Raw genomic sequence first — 16,986 nt, forward strand, 5'->3', positions numbered from 1 at the left:
TTCCCATCCTATGTTGGACAGCAGTTGTAAAACTGGGCATACTTGTCTTGTTCCAGATCTTAGAGAAAAGGCTTTAAGATTTTCTCCATTCAGTATGATACTAGCATGGGTCTGTGGCACATTACTGGGTCTGTTCCTTCTATACCCAGTTTTTTTAAGGGTTTTTTTTATCATGAAGGGATGTTGAATTTTATCAAATGCTTTTTCAGCATTAATTGAAGTGATCGTATGGTTTTTGTATGTGATATGATGTATCACATTGATTTGCATATGTTGAGCCATCCTTGCATCCCTGGGATAAATCCCACTTGGTTATGATGAATGATCATTTTAATGTGTTGTTGAATTCGGTTTGGTAGTATTTTGTTGAAAATTTTTGCATCAATGTTTATCAGTGATATTGACCTTTAGTTTTCCTTTTTTGATATATTATTATCTGGTTTTGGTGTCAGAGTAAAACAGCCTTCATAGAATGAGTTTGGAAGTATTCTAACCTCATTTATTTTTTGGAATAGTATGAGTAAGATTGCTATTCATTCTTTAAACACTTGGGAGAATTCAGCAATGAAGCCATCAGGTCCTGGGCTTTTCTTTGCTGGGAAACTTTTTATTATGGCTTCGATGTTATTACTTGTGATTGGCCTGTTTAGGTTTTGGACTTATTCATGGCTTAATATTGGGAGGTTTTATGTGCCTAGGAATTTATCAATTACTTCTAGGTTTTCCAATTTATTGGCATGTGGTTGCTCATAGTAGCCTCTAATGATCCTTTGAATTTGTGTAGTTTTGGTTTTAATGTCTCCTTTTTCTTCTTTATTTATTTGGGTCTTCTCTCTTTTTTTCTTAGTTGAGCTAAAGATTTGTCAATTTTGTTTATCTTTTAAAAACATCAGCTTTCCTAGTTGGAAGTAAAGCACTGCTCAGCAAATGTAAAAGAACAGAAATTATAACAAACTGTCTCTCAGACCACAGTGCAATCAAACTAGAACTCAGGATTAAGAAACTCACTCAAAATCGCTCAACTACATGGAAACTGAACAACCTGCTCCTGAATGACTACTGGGTACATAACGAAATGAAGGCAGAAATAAAGACGTTCTTGGAAACCAACGAGAACAAAGACACAACATACCAGAATCTCTGGGACACATTCAAAGCAGTGTGTAGAGGGAAATTTATAGCACTAAATGCCCACAAGAGAAAGCAGGAAAGATCCAAAATTGACACCCTAACATGACAATTAAAAGAACTAGAGAAGCAAGAGCAAACACATTCAAAAGCTAGCAGAAGGCAAGAAATAACTAAGATCAGAGCAGAACTGAAGGAAATAGAGACACAAAAAACCCTTCAAAAAATCAATGAATCCAGGAGCTGGTTTTTTGAAGAGATCACAAAATTGATAGACCGCTAGCAAGACTAATAAAGAAGAAAAGAGAGAAGAATCAAATAGACGCAATAAAAAATGACAAAGGGGATATCACCACCGATCCCACAGAAATACAAACTACCATCAGAGAATACTATGAACACCTCTACGCAAATAAAGTAGAAAATCTAGAAGAAATGGATAAATTCCTTGACACATACACCCTCTGAAGACTAAACCAGGAAGGAGTTGAATCTCTGAATAGACCAATAACAGGCTCTGAAATTGAGGCAATAATTAATAGCTTACCAAGCAAAAAAAGTCCAGGACCAGATGGATTCACAGCCGAATTCTACCAGAGGTACAAGGAGGAGCTGGTACCATTCCTTCTGAAACTATTCCGATCAATAGAAAAAGAGAGAATCCTCCCTAACTCATTTTATGAGGCCAGCATCATCCTGATACCAAAGCCTGGCAGAGACACAACAGAAAAAGAGAATTTTAGACCAATATCCTTGATTGATGCAAAAATCCTCAATAAAATACTGGCAGACCAAATCCAGCAGCACATCAAAAAGCTTATCCACCATGATCAAGTGGGCTTCATCCCTGGGATGCAAGGCTGGGTCAACATATGAAAATCAATAAACGTAATCCAGCATATAAACAGAACCAAAGACAAAAACCACATGATTATCTCAATAGATGCAGAAAAGGCCTTTGACAAAATTCAACAATGCTTCATGCTAAAAACTGTCAATAAATTAGGTATTGATGGGACATATCTCAAAATAATAAGAGCTATCTATGACACACCCACAGCCAATATCATACTGAATGGACAAAAACTGGAAGCATTCCCTTGGAAAACTGGCACAAGACAGAGATACCCTCTCTCACCACTCCTATTCAACATAGTGTTGGAAGTTCTGGCCAGGGCAGTCAGGCAGGAGAAGGAGATAAAGGGCATTCAATTAGGAAAAGAGGAAATCAAATTGTCCCTGTTTGCAGATGACATGATTGTATATCTGGAAAATCCCATTGTCTCAGCCCAAAATCTCCTTAAGCTGATAAGCAACTTCAGCAAAGTCTCAGGATACAAAATCAATGTGCAAAAATCACAAGCATTCTTATACACCAATAACAGACAAACAGAGAGCCAAATCATGAGTGAACTCTCATTCACAATTGCTTCAAAAAGAATAAAATACCTAGGAATCCAACTTACAAGGGATGTGAAGGACCTCTTCAAGGAGAACTACAAACCACTGCTCAATGAAATAGAAGAGGATACAATCAAATGGAAGAACATTCCATGCTCATGGGTAGGAAGAATGAATATTGTGAAAATGGCCATAATGCCCAAGGTAATTTATAGATTTAATGCCGTCCCCATCAAGCTACCAATGACTTTCTTCACAGAATTGGAAAAAACTACTTTAAAGTTCATATGGAACCAAAAAAGAGCCCGCATTGCCAAGTCAATCTGAAGCCAAAAGAACAAAGCTGGAGGCATCACGCTACCTGACTTCAAACTATACTACAAGGCTATAGTAACCAAAACAGCATGGTACTGGTACCAAAAGAGACATATAGACCAATGGAACAGAACAGAGTCCTCAGAAATAATGCCGCATATCTACAACTATCTGATGTTTGACAAACCTGAGAAAAACAAGCAATGGGGAAAGGATTCCCTATTTAATAAATGGTGCTGGGAAAACTGGCTAGCCGTATGTAGAAAGCTGAACTTGCATGCCTTCCTTACATCTTATACAAAAATTAATTCAAGATGGATTAAAGATTTAAATGTTAGACCTAAAACCATAAAAACCCTAGAAGAAAACCTAGGCAATACCATTCAGGACATAGGCATGGGCAAGGACTTCATGTCTAAAACACCAAAAGCAATGGCAACAAAAGCCAAAATTGACAAATGGGATCTAATTAAACTAAAGAGCTTCTGCACAGCAAAAGAAACTACCATCAGGGTGAACAGGCAACCTACAGAATAGGAGAAAATTTTTGCAACCTACTCATCTGACCAAGGGCTAATATCGAGAATCTACAATGAACTCAAACAAATTTACCAGAAAAAAACAAACAACCCCATCAAAAAGTGGGCAAAAGATATGAACAGACAACCCCATCAAAAAGTGGGCGAAGGATATGAACAGACACTTCTCAAATGAAGACATTTATGCAGCCAAAAAACACATGAAAAAATGCTCATCATCACTGGCCATCAGAGTAACGCAAATCAAAACCACAGTGAGATACCATCTCACACCAGTTAGAATGGCGATCATTAAAAAGTCAGGAAACAACAGGTGCTGGAGAGGATGTGGAGAAATAGGAACACTTTTACACTGTTGGTGGGACTGTAAACTAGTTCAACCATTGTGGAAGTCAGTGTGGCGATTCCTCAGGGATCTAGAACTAGAAATACCATTTGACCCAGCCATCCCATTACTGGGTGTATATACCCAAAGGATTATAAATCATGCTGCTATAAAGACACATGTACATGTATGTTTATAGCAGCACTATTCACAATAGCAAAGACTTGGAACCAACCCAAATGTCCAACAGTGATAGACTGGATGAAAAAAATGTGGCACATATACACCATGGAATACTATGCAGCCATAAAAAATGATGAGTTCATGTCCTTTGTAGGGACATGGATGAAGCTGGAAACCATCATTCTCAGCAAACTATTGCAAGGACAAAAAACCAAACACTGTGTGTTCTCACTCACAGGTGGGAATTGAACAATGAGAACACATGGACACAGGAAGGGGAACATCACACACCGGGGACTGTTGTGGGGTAGGGGGAGAGGGGAGGGATAGCATTGGGAGATATACCTAATGCTAAATGACGAGTTAATGGGTGCAGCACACCAACATGGCATACATATACATATGTAACAAACCTGCATGTTGTGCACGTGTACCCTAAAACTTAAAGTATAATAATAATAAAATAAAATAAAAACATCAACTTTCCATTTTGTTGATATTTTGTATTTTTTGTTTGAATTTTATTTATTTCTGCTCTGATCTTTATTATTTAAGAGCATATTGTTTAATTTTCATGTATTTGTATAGTTTCCGAAAATCCCTCTTGTTATCGATTTGTAGTTTTTTTCCATTGTTTTCAGAAAGATACTTGATATAATTTCAGTTTTAAAAAATCTTTAAAGGCTTTTTTGTGGCCTAACATATGGTCCATCCTTGAGAATTATTCATGTGCTGAGAAGAATGTGTATTCTGCCCTCACTGGATGAAATGTTCTCTAAATATCTATTAGGTCAACTTGATCTGTAGTCAGATTAAGTCCAATGTTTCTTTTTATTTTTTTATTTTTTTTTTGTTTGACATGGAGTCTTGCTCCATCACCCAGGCCTGGAGTGCAGTGGCACGATCTTGGCTCACTGCAAGCTCCACGTCCTGGGTTCACGCCATTCTCCTGCCTCAGCCTCCCAAGTAGCTGGGACTACAGGCACCCGCCACCATGCCCGGCTAATTTTTTTGTATTTTTAGTAGAGATGGGGTTTCACGGTGTTAGCTAGGATGGTCTCAATCTCTTGACCTCGTGATCTGCCTGCCTTGGCCTCCCAAAGTGCTGGGATTACAGGCGTGAGCCACCGCGCCCGGCCTAAGTCCAATGTTTCTTTGTTGATTTTCTGTCTGGATGATCGGTCCAATGCTGAAATTGGGGTGTTACATTTTCCAACTATTATTGTGTTGGGATTTTTGTTCTCTTTAGCTCTAATAATGTTTGTTTTACCTATCTGGTTGCTCCAGTGTTGAGTACATATATATTTACAATTGTTATATCCTCTTTCTGAATTGCCCATTTTATTATTATATAATGCCCTTCTTTGTCTCTTTTTATAGTTTTTGTCTTGAAATCTATTTTATTTGATATACGTATAGCTACTCCTGCTATACTTCAAAATTTTTTTGGTTTCCATTAGCATGAAATGTCCTTTTCCATCCCTTTATTTTCAGTCTATGTGTGTCTTATGGTGAAGTATGTTTCTTGTAGGCAACAGATTATTTGGTCTTTTTGTTTTTATCCTTTCAGCCACTCTGTTACTTTTGATTGAAGAGTTTAGTTCATTTACATTCAATGTTATTATTGATAAACAAGGGCTTACTTCTGCCATTTTGTTATTTGTTTACTGGTTGCTTTCTGGTCTTCTCTTCCTTCTTTCCCTTCTTCAAGTCTTCCTTTTAGTGAAGGTGATTTTCTCAGGTGGTATGTTTTAACTTCTTGCTTTTTGTTTTGTGTATCTGTTGTATGTTTTTTGATTTGTTACCGTGAGGTTTTCAAATAATATCTTATAACCCATCATTTTGAGCTGATGACAACTTAACACTGATTATGCAAACAACAAAATAACAAGCCAAGAGTCAACTAATGTGAACACTACACTTTATCTTCTTGCTTTTTAACTTTTTATTGTTTTTATTTATATTGTATACTGTCTATGTCTTGAAAAGTTGTAGTCATTATTTTTTATTTGTTCATCATTTAGTCCTTCTACTCATGATATAGTTTATACACTACAATTACGGTGTTATAATATTCTGTATTTTTCTGTGTTTTTACTATTATTAATGAATACCTTCACATGATTTTATATTGCTCATTTACCTCCCTTTTTTTTCCAGACTGAAGAACTCCCTTTATCATTTCTTATAGAAAAGGTCTGGTATTGATGAAATCCTTCAGCTTTTGTTTGGGAAAGTCTTAGTTTCTCCTTCACATTTGAAGGATTTTTTTGCTGGATATACTATTTTATGGTAAAAGTTCTTTCCTTCAGCACTTTGAATATGTTATGCCACTCACTCTTGGCCTGTAGCGTTTCCACTGAGAAGTCTGCTGCCAGACATATTAGAGCTCCATAATATGTTATTTGTTTCTTTTCTCTTGCTGCTTTTAGGATCATTTTTAAATCCTTGACCTTGGGGGTTTGACTATTAAATGCCTTGAGGTAGTCTTCTTTGGATTAAATCTACTTGATATCCTATAACCTTCTTGTACTTGAATATTGATGTATTCCCTAGGTTTGGGAAGTTCTTTGTTATTATCCCTTTGAATAAACTTTCTACCCCTATCTCTTTATCCACCTCCTCTTTAAGGCTAATACCTCTTAGATTTGCTCTTTTGAGACTCTAGATGTTGTAGGCATACTTTCTTCTTTTTTATTCTTTTTTTTTCTTTTGTCTCCCTGGCTGTGTATTTTCAAATAGCCTGTATTCAAACTTACTAATTCTTTCTTCTGCTTGATTGTTTTGCTACTAAGAGACTATGATGCATTCTTCGATAGACCAGTTGCCTTTTTCAGCTTCAGAATTTTTGCTAGATTCTTTTTAATTATTTCAATCTCTTTGTTCAGTGTATCTGATATGATTCTGACTTTCTTCTCTGTTATCCTGGATTTTGTTGAGCTTCCTAAAAACAGCTATTTTGAATTCTCTGTCTGAAAGGTCGCGTATCTCTTCCTCTCTGAGATTTGTTACTGGTGTATTTAGTTCATTTAGTAAGTTAATGTCTTCCTGAATGTTCTTGATGCATGTGGATGTTCTTCAGTGTCTGGGCATTGAAGAGTTAGGTATTTATTGTAGTCTTTATGGTCTGGGCTTGTGTGCACCTGTCCTTCTTGGGAAGGCTTTCCAGGTGCTTGGAGGGACTTGCGTGTTGTGATGTAAGTCTTTGGTCACTGCAGCCATATTGGCTTTAGGGCACATCCTAAACTCAGTAATACTGTGGCTCTTGTGGACTCAGAGGTACCACCTTGGTGGTTTTGGGTGAGATCTGGGAGAATTCTCTGGATTGCCAGGCAGACATTTTTGTTCTCTTCCTTTACTTTCACCCAAGCGAACAAAGGTTTCTGTCTTTATGCTGAGTTGCCTGGAGCTGGGGGAGGAGTGACATAAGCACCCCTGTGGCCACCACCAGTGGGACAGTGCTGGATCAGACCTGAAACCAGCACAGCACTGGGTCTCACCCAAGGCCTGCAGTGACCACTGTCTGACTACTGCCTATGTTCACTCAAGGCTCAAGAGCTTCTACAGTCAGCAGGTGGGAAATCCAGCCAGGCTTATGTCCTTCTTCACAGGGCAGTGAGAGTTCTCTCTGGCTGCTGGTGGGTCCAGAGATGCCATTCAGGGGCCAAGGCCTATAGTTGAGAACCTTAGTGCTCTATTCTACTGTGGCTGAACTGGACCTAAACCACAAGACAAAAGTTTTCTCCACCCTTTTCTCAAGCAGAAGGGTCTCTCCTCATGGCAGCCCCTACCCCAGGAGCCCACTTGGTGCTCTGCCCGACTGTAACCAAGTTGGTACCCAAGCTGCAAAACAAAGTCCCCTTTACTCTTCCTTCTTTCCTCAAGCAGAAGCAGTCTCTTCCTATAGCCACCACAGCTGAGAATGTGCTGGGTCACACCTGCAGCCAGCATGGCTCTGAGTCTCACCTAAGGCCTGAAGTGAGTACTGCCTGGCTACTATTAGCTTATTCAGGGCCCAAGGGCTCTTTAGTTAGCAGGCGATGAATTTCACCAGGACTAGGTCTTTCACTTTAATGGAAGGGGTTCCCTTATTCCCCAGGATGTGTTTAGAAACGTCTGGGAGCTGGGACCTGGAATGAGGGCTGTAGGATTCTGCCTGGTGCCCTATGCTACTGTGGCCCATCTGGTTTCCAAGTTGCAAGACAAAGTCCTCTTTACTCGTCTCTCTCCTCTCCTTGAGCACAGGAAAGAAGTCTCTCCTGGAGCCGCAAGCTGCACTGCTTGGGGTTGGGAGACAGATGACACAAGCACTCTGCTGGCCACAGCAGCTGGTATCTCACTTGGTCATGTGCACCCCAAGTCAGCTGACTCCAAGCCCAGCATAGCACCAGGACTTGCCCAGGAGTTGCAATCCCTGTGGCCTAGATTGCCTTTCAAATTAATTTAGGACCCCACCCCAGAGCTTTTTAGCCCATGGTGGTGGGTCTTGCTGGAACTCAGGTCCTTACTTCTGGGATGGACAACTTGCCTCTCATTAGGGCTGATCTAAATGCTCCCTCTGTGGGTGCCAGCTGAGTTCTGTCCCATGTTGCTTTCCAGGGCAGGACTTAGTTTCAATGCCATGTTCCACAATCACTGTGCTCTCCCTCCCCAAGTGCACAGATTTTCCCTCTATGCCATGCCACTGCTTCTGGGGAAGGGGTGGCATAGGCAATTCAAGACTGTCTTTCCTACCCTCTTCAGTTTCTCTTTCCTTAATATGATGTTAAAACCAGGTACTGTGATATCCCTCACCAGATTTTTGGTTCTTTAGGTTCTTTATTGTATGGATAGTTGTTCAATTTGTTGTTTCTGCAGTGGGGAGGATCACAGGAGGCTTCCATTTGGCCGTTTTGTTCCACCTCCTCAACTTTTGTTTTGTTTTGTTTTGTTTTTTCATCATAGAAGTAGTTGTTATATATAATTGGTTCTGATTCTTGATTTTCTATCCCTGTTACAATACCCAATTACTCTAATATGCGTGTCTTTATAGTATATTTTTATAGTCACCTGCTGTGTAATGTTTTGATGAACAACAGACCACATATATGATGGCGGTCTCTTAAGATTATAATGGAGCTGAAAAATTCCTATTGCCTACTGATGTAGTAGCTGTCATAACATTGTAGTGTAATGTTACTTATGTCTTTGTGCTAATGCTGGTGTAAAAAAACCTGTGCTACCAGTCGTATAAAAGTATAACATATACAATTATGTATGGTACATTATTGATAATAAACGATTATGTTACTGGTTTATGTATTTACTATATGATACGTCTTATCGTTATTTCAGAGTATACTTTTTCTACTTATTAAAACAGCCTCAGGCAGGTCCTGCAGGAGGTATTCCAGAAGAGGGTATTGTTATTATAGGAGGTGACCCCGCCATGTTACTGCTGCTGCGTACCTCACCATCAGATTGGATGTGAAGGTGGAAGACAGTGATATTGGTGATTCTGACCCTGTGTAGGCCTAGAGTAATGTGTGTATTTGTGTCTTAATTTTTAGCAAAATTTAAAAATAAAAATAATTTAAAATTAGAAGAAAGCTTATAAAGATACAAAGAAAAAAGTGTTTTTGTACAGCAAGTGCAAATGTTTATAAACTCCGTAACAGTGTATATAATGTCCTAGGCCTTCGCATTTACTCACCACTCGCTGACTCAGTCAGAGCAACTTCCAGTCCTGCAAGCTCCATTTATAGTAAGTACCCTATACAGGTGTACCATTGTTTATCTTTTATACTATATTTTTACCGTACTTTTTCTATATTTAGATATGTTTAAACACACAAATATTTATCATTGTGTTACAGTTGCCTACAGTATTCAATACAATAAATGCTGTGCAGGTTTGTAGCCTAGGAGCAATAGGCAATATCATATAGCCTAGGTGTGTGGTAGGCTATGCCATCTAGGTTTGTGTAAGTACACTCTTGTACAACAACAACATTGCTTGATGCATTTCTCAGAATATATCCTTGTTATTAAGCAATGCATAACTGTATTTGGTAAAACACAAAGATATTCCACATATTTTATTATGCTATTAAGCATTGTTTAAAATAATTTATTTCAGTTATAACTTGTTTATTCTTTCACATGAACATTGAAATCATTGAGTTTACTTCTTAAGCATTTCACTGGTATCTTCATTTAAATTGCCTTATGTTTATGTTATTAAACATACTAATAAACAGGTTTTCTTTTTTGGGCCTCAGTGAAGTTTGGTAGTTTTCATTATATAAGATGTTTTTCATTTCTTGTTAGGATGTTTCTTATGTATTGCATGTTTCTGATTATTGTTAAAGATGGGACTTTTTTCCTGTTAAATTTCTTAGGTGATTACTGTTGAGATCTATGTCTATATCTATTATCTGTATCGATGTCAATATCTGTGTCTATATTGCTGATTTTTGTGTCTTTTTAAACTAGTTATCTTACTGACTTCTACTAGTACATTTTCATTTTATTTACTCAGGTTTTTCTGTATAGAGAAGAATCACTTGAAAATAGACATTTGTCCCCATTTAACAATAATTTATTGTATATTTTAAAATAACTGAACAAATGGAATTGGAATGTTTCTAACACAAAGAAATGATAAATACTTGAGGTGATAGCTATCCCAATTATCCTGATTTGATCATTAGACATTGTATGCTTGTATCAGTATATCACATGCACTACATAAATGTGTGTAACTATTATGTATCCATAATAATTAATAAAAAACCATCAATTAAAAAATTATTGTCCTTTATTACATTGGCTATAACTTACAGAAAAATGCAAAAGAGTAATGAGCACACTGCTCTTCTTCCTGAATTTAATGAGAATGCACTCTGTATTTTATCATTAACCATAATATTGGCTATCACTATGCAATAACTATTCTCTATTAGATTAAGGAAGTTTTCTTCTATTTTCAGGCGGCTTTTGTATTTATTTTAATATTGCTTTCATTTTAATTATTTTTAATCTTTGCAATTATTGAAATAATTATTTTTAATCTTCAGAGGTATTGATGTGACTAATTAATTGACTGGTGTTTTTAGCATGCTAGTGGATTAGCATGTTATTTATATTAATAGTGAGATTAGTTTGTGATTTCCTTTTTTGTGCTGTATTTATGTGTGGGCTTTGGTATTAGAGTATTGGTGGTTTGGGAAAATGAATTGGAAATGTGCCATCTTTTTCTCTGCTCTGGAACAATTTAAATTGCATGTTAATTATCTTTCCTTGAAGCTTCGATAGGACTCACTTGTAAAATTGTCTGGACATGATGCAGCTTTTGGAATTATTTCTTAGGCAAAAATTTCAACTTCTCCCATGGTTATTGATATCCAGATGAACTATTTTCTCAAGTCATTTAAGTTTATGTGTTTTTAGAAAATCACGTGTCTCATCCTTATTTTCAGGATTTTTAGCTTAGATTACTGTGTTTAAATTTCTTACACCATTATAACATACTTCTATATCTGTGAATAAAGCCTAATTCTTGCTTTTAATGTTTTGAATGTGTTTTCTGTTGTTTAAGTCTGCAAGAGGTTTGTCCATTTTATTGATATTTGCAAAGACATTAGCTCTTGGATGTATTTATCAAATCTATTTTTATTTTCTAATAATTTCTCTTGATCTCTTAGGTTTTTCTCATCTTGTTTTTTGCCATTTTTCAAATTCATTTTCATTTTCTATTTTTAAAAATGAATATATTTAAGGCTATAAAATTTCTTCTGAATATATTTGTCCCCATATCAATTTTGATTTGTAGATTTTGCTGTATTTATAGATTTAATAGCCTGTAACTGCATTTTTAAGCTTTTGTAACAAATAAGTATAATTTACAAGCAATAAAATACATATCTTAAGGGTACAATTAGATGAGTTTTTTAATGAAGTAAAATTTATACAGAGTGAAATGCACATATGTTAATTGTGCAGTTTGGTGAGTTTTGACAAATACATATGTCTGTGTAACCAACACACCACCCAAGACACAGAATGCTTTTACTACCCCAAATGTTCTCTCATGTCACCTTCCAGTCAGTTCCAGCTCCTCATGGACAACTGCTGCTGATTTCTGTCCCTACTGATTCATTTCATTGATTGTTGGGCTTTGTGTATATGAAATCTTACAGTATGTGCTCTTTTGTGTCTGGCTTCTTTCCCTCAGCAAAGTGATTTTGAGGTTAATCCATTGTGTTGCTTATATCAGCAGTTCATTCTTTTTTTTTTTTTAATTGCTGAGTAGCATTCTATGGTATGACTATACCACAATTTGTTATCCTGTCTCTAGATGAACTTTTGGGTTGTTTCTAGTTTTTTGGCTATTATGCATAAAGTTGCTATAGGAATTCCTTTAAAAATCTTTCTGTGGACATGTTTTCATTTTTTGGGAGTGCATATTTAGTGGAATTTCTGGGCCAAGGGGTATGGTTAATTTTATCAGAAACTGACAAACTGTTTTCTAGTGTTTGTACCATATATATTCCATACAGAAATGCATGAGACTTCCAGTTATTCCACATCAGTATTAATAATTGGTATTGTCAGTCTTTTAAGTTTTAGCAACTTTATTGGGTACAAAGTAGCATATCATGTGTTTTTAGTTTGTATTTTCTTGATGGATAATGATATTGAACATCTTTTTGCGTGCTTATTGGCCATTCATATACTTTTGTATGGTGAAAGGTTAGTTCAGTCCTTTTGTTTGGACAACCCATTAAAAAAATGGGTTGTCTGTTTTCTTTGTTATTTGAGTTGTAAGTGTTCTCCACATATTCTGGATATAAGTTGTCAGATTTATGTATTGTAATATTTTCTTCTAGTCTGTGATTTATCTTTTTTACAGTGTCTTTTGAAGAATAGAAGATCTTAGTTTTAATGCAGTTCATTTTTATCACTTTTTCTTCTATGGTTATTGCTTTTTGTGTTTTACTTAAGAAATTCTTACTTACCTAAATATTGTAAATTTGTTTTCTTCTTGCAGCTTTATAGTTTTGTGCTTGATCCCATCATTCATCCCAAATTAATTTTTATATTTGATATGAAGTGGTATGAATTGGTATGAAGGAGAGGTCAGGGTTCATTATTTTTTCTCCCATTTGGATATCCAGTTGTTCCAACACCATTTGTAGAAAAGACTGCCCATTCCCTATGGAATTATTTTGGTGACTTTGTTGAAAATCAGTTGAGTGCATTTTGTGGGTCTTTTTCTGGACTTTCTATTCTGTTTCTATACTTGCAGTTTGAAGTTTCTGTATTTGATACTCTCTTTGACCCATGAATTATTTAGGAATATGCTGACATCTTTAACGACAACCCTAACTTATGACACAGAAAACCATTATTTTAGGGCCATGTCAGCAATGACGCCAAATAGTTATTCACCTGGGTAGGAATGTCCATCCTTTAAAGTAGTTCTGAAACCTAGCAGTATACATGGGAAGTTTTTTAAAACAATACAGATTTTGGAACGCCACCCCAGACCTAATTTTCAGTGTAGAAACTAGATAGTTTCTGTTTTTAGAAAGCTCTTCCAGGTGATTCTGAGACATCCAGTCAATTTGGAAGCCATTGCTCTAAGCACTACCCCTTACAGCAAAAAGCTGTTACTCTCTAAGCCCTCAGTGGATTCAAAGCTTTTCATTATTTCAGTGTACAGAATCAACCCTCAAGAAAGGGGAAGAGATAATTAGCCTGTTTTTCTCTCAAGCATTGAAATCACCACAAATCTCAGGTTATCTTTGAATGACCTTTTAACTTGAGAGAATATAATATTTATGGTTATTGTAGTATATTTAAGGTATTTTACAAGTTACAAAAACCATTGAATTATGAATGACTGTTCTGCTTTTCAAATATAGTGACTTAAAAATTCATGGAGGAATCTTTGGGACTATGAAAGTCAGTGTCTTATTTATTTCAGGGCTAATGGATCAGAAAAGCTCCAAGAAGGCAAAGAGAGCTGTCAAATGAAGTGCACTATAGCTCAAGATCAGAGAGAAGGGCTTTGGAGGTAAGAAGGGCTTTAGAAGAGACTTAGTATCTCAATGTATCAGTGAGAACATTAAAAAAAAAAACCAACCTGTAGCTTCTCAGTAGATATTATATATACCAAATCACCATCTTCTCTTAGACCAGTGGTTCTCAACTAGAGGTGGTTTTATATTCTAGGGGACATCTAGTTTTTGTTTTTCACAGTTAGTAGGAGTGCTAACTGTCATTTAGTGGGTAGAGACCAGAGATGCTGCTAAACATGTTACAATGCACAGGACAGCTTCCCACAACAAAGAATTATTCAGCCCAAAATGTCAATAGTGCAATGGTTAGGAAACCCTGTCTTAGACAAATAATGTGAAAGAAAATTTTTCACAAGGGACTACTTGGCACCTAGTCTTGACAGCACAGAGATTTCCCAAAGCAAAATGTCCCATATCAAGTTCATGTTCTTTCCAGCCAAACCCTGGACTTCTTTTATTGTTCTCTGTCTCAGGAAAAAGTACCAGCATTCATTCTACTGTGAATACAAGAAATGTGTGACTCATTTTATATCTCTTGGGTGTTCTGTACTGTGCCTAGGTGTAGATTTACTTCTCTTTATGCTGCCTGGGACTCATTGGGAATCTTAATCTAAGGATTCACATATTTCTTCTAGAAAATTCTTAATTATCTTTTCAAATTCTTCTCTCCACTCCCCCCACAAAAGGCTCATTCTAGACTTTCTCATTATATACTTTATGTCTCTAGCCTTCTTTTTATATTTCCATCCTCTTTGCACTATATTCTGAGTAATTTATTCAGGTCTATCTTCAGTTTCACTGTTTCTGTCTTCATCTTTGTCTAATGTGCTGTTTGACCTATCCACAGAATTTATAAGATTAGGGACTTTCTAAGATTATGAGACTTTGTAATATTACTGTTATTTGCTATTTTAATGACTATATTTTTCATATCTGGAAGCATACTTTTGCCAACCTGTGTGATGTTTTTTCTAGTTTCTTCTTTCACATATATTTGATTCTATTTTGTAATTTTAAATGCTTATAGTTTTCCATGATGACTCTCATATGAATTTCTTGGAGATCTAATTCCATGAAATCCTTCTATTTTTGCTTATGGCAGATGGTTTTCTTGTGTAATTCTAGATTGTGATCTTATGATTGGTAGGACATTACCTATGAAAAACCTATGTGGTTTGGCTTTTGTGTGTGAATTCAGAAAGAGTTTGATTTGTTTCTTTTAAGTTTCCCTGGAAGAATTATTATCCCCAGCTTGCTTACTTATTTATTTACTTTTTTAGCCACTGGGAGTGGCTAGGAGTGGAAAAGCAGTGAATACTGAGTCACAGTGGAGAAATGTGTCTTCAAGTCTCCCAGATAAAGTGGTCTTAGCACCTATGATTGGGCCCGAAAGATCACACAGGATTTTGGCTAGGAGCGGGACTCCTCAGAGATTAGATGCTTTTTTTTTTTCATAAGAAATTGAGCAGGCCAAGAAAAAAGCTTCAGATGCTGGTATTTGGGGGTGTAAGTCCTGATGAATAGACCTGTTTGCCACCTTATCACTGCACAGTGAGATTGTCCTATTAATCAGTCCCATCCATATACATAGAGCATCCAGGTGGCTTTTTAAATGAATATCATAATGGTATGAGGAGATGGCTAAGGATTTCACGTATTTGATGAACATTTCCTGTGTGAAAGAGAAACCAAATAGTCACACAGATAAAAGGAACCTAGAAGAGACAGAGACAATTTCAAGAATAAAATAAAACTTCAAATAAAATGTGTATTAGTAATAAAATGAATATATTCATAGAAATCAGGGAAAATGTTGTATCCAGGAAACAACTGAATTCTGTGAAAAAGAACATTCAGAGAACAAGTAGGATCTTTTTAAGATGAAAAAAATTGATGACTAAAAAAACCCATCAATAGAAGTGCCAAAAGATATGTCAAGATAATTTTGCAGAAAATATAGCAAAAATATAAAGAGGTATAAAGTTTAAAATTAAGAAGCTTAGAAGATAAATCCAAGAGATACGATATTGAAGTATCAGGAATTACAGAAGAAGAGAATAGAGAAACTGGCAGGGAGGCCATTATCAAAGAAATAATAATACAATATCTCTGAAATTAAGAACACTGGTCTCTAGTTTGAAAAAGATCCATAGTGTATCCAATACAATAAATGAAAAAGTCCCTACTGTCATATCTGATCTCTGCAGGGTAGTCTTGCACATCAGACAGGGCCGGTCCAACCTGAGCACTCTTTGGTCTACTGGCCTCTCCCAGGGCCCCAGCCTGGCCTTGCCTGCTTACAGGGCAGTCTCGGGGGGCTCTGGAGGCCCACACCATAGCTTATGTGCCTGTGGACTGTGCCTGACCAGTGGAAAGCTCCAGAGAGGTGGCCTCTATGGCCACACATCAGCCTGCAAGCTTCCCCCCTATACTGCAGCTTCCCCTGAGCCCATGGCAACTCCCCACATCACTTCATTGATGTGTGTCTGCAGGGGTGGGTTTTGCTTCATTTGCCCTGCCAGTAGCACTGCAGTATGCATCCCCCCCTAACCCCCAGCAATGGCTGTTGCAGACAAATCTTTGGCCGACCCAGAGCCAGGAAGCCCCACCTAGCCAGTGCCCCACCCTTGCACTAATCCTGTACAGAAAACAGGGGATCCTCCCACACCCTGAGTGATCACTCCTGCTTATGGGGCACAGAGAAGGCATCCAGACCTGTGTCACCCCAAGCCAATACCACCTCCAGTGCAACAGCATACACAGTCTCCAGCAGGGCCCCCCCACACCCTCACCAACTGCCTTGCCTCTATCGCTGTGGTGAATGCCCACCAGGGAGGCAGGTACCCCCACATTCTCTAGCACTATGCTGTTGCTGCCACACCCTGGCACCCCCAGCACAGTGGACTCCAAACCTTGAGGAGCCAGAGAACAAAGTCAGGCCCAATACAAGTCCCCTACATTAGAACATGCACTCCAGGAGTTGGGAGCTGAGTGTTGGCCCCCTAAAATCTCCCCGAAATGAAGCCAGCTA

The 16,986-nt window shown here is 37.3% G+C and overlaps 1 long non-coding RNA gene across 1 annotated transcript in view; it reads left to right on the forward strand.

Moving 5' to 3' along the window:
- The window catches only part of LOC112135483 (uncharacterized), a 34,080-nt gene extending 22,407 nt beyond the window's left edge, over positions 1 to 11,673 (forward strand). Inside the window, exon 4 of the long non-coding RNA XR_010135554.1 lies at positions 9,254 to 11,673. This is a non-coding gene — a long non-coding RNA (uncharacterized LOC112135483). The remainder of the gene's footprint in view (positions 1 to 9,253) is intronic.
- The last annotated feature ends 5,313 nt before the right edge of the window (positions 11,674 to 16,986 follow it).

Source organism: Pongo abelii, chromosome 9, assembly GCF_028885655.2.
Source record: "Pongo abelii isolate AG06213 chromosome 9, NHGRI_mPonAbe1-v2.0_pri, whole genome shotgun sequence".
Lineage (NCBI taxonomy): Eukaryota > Metazoa > Chordata > Mammalia > Primates > Hominidae > Pongo > Pongo abelii.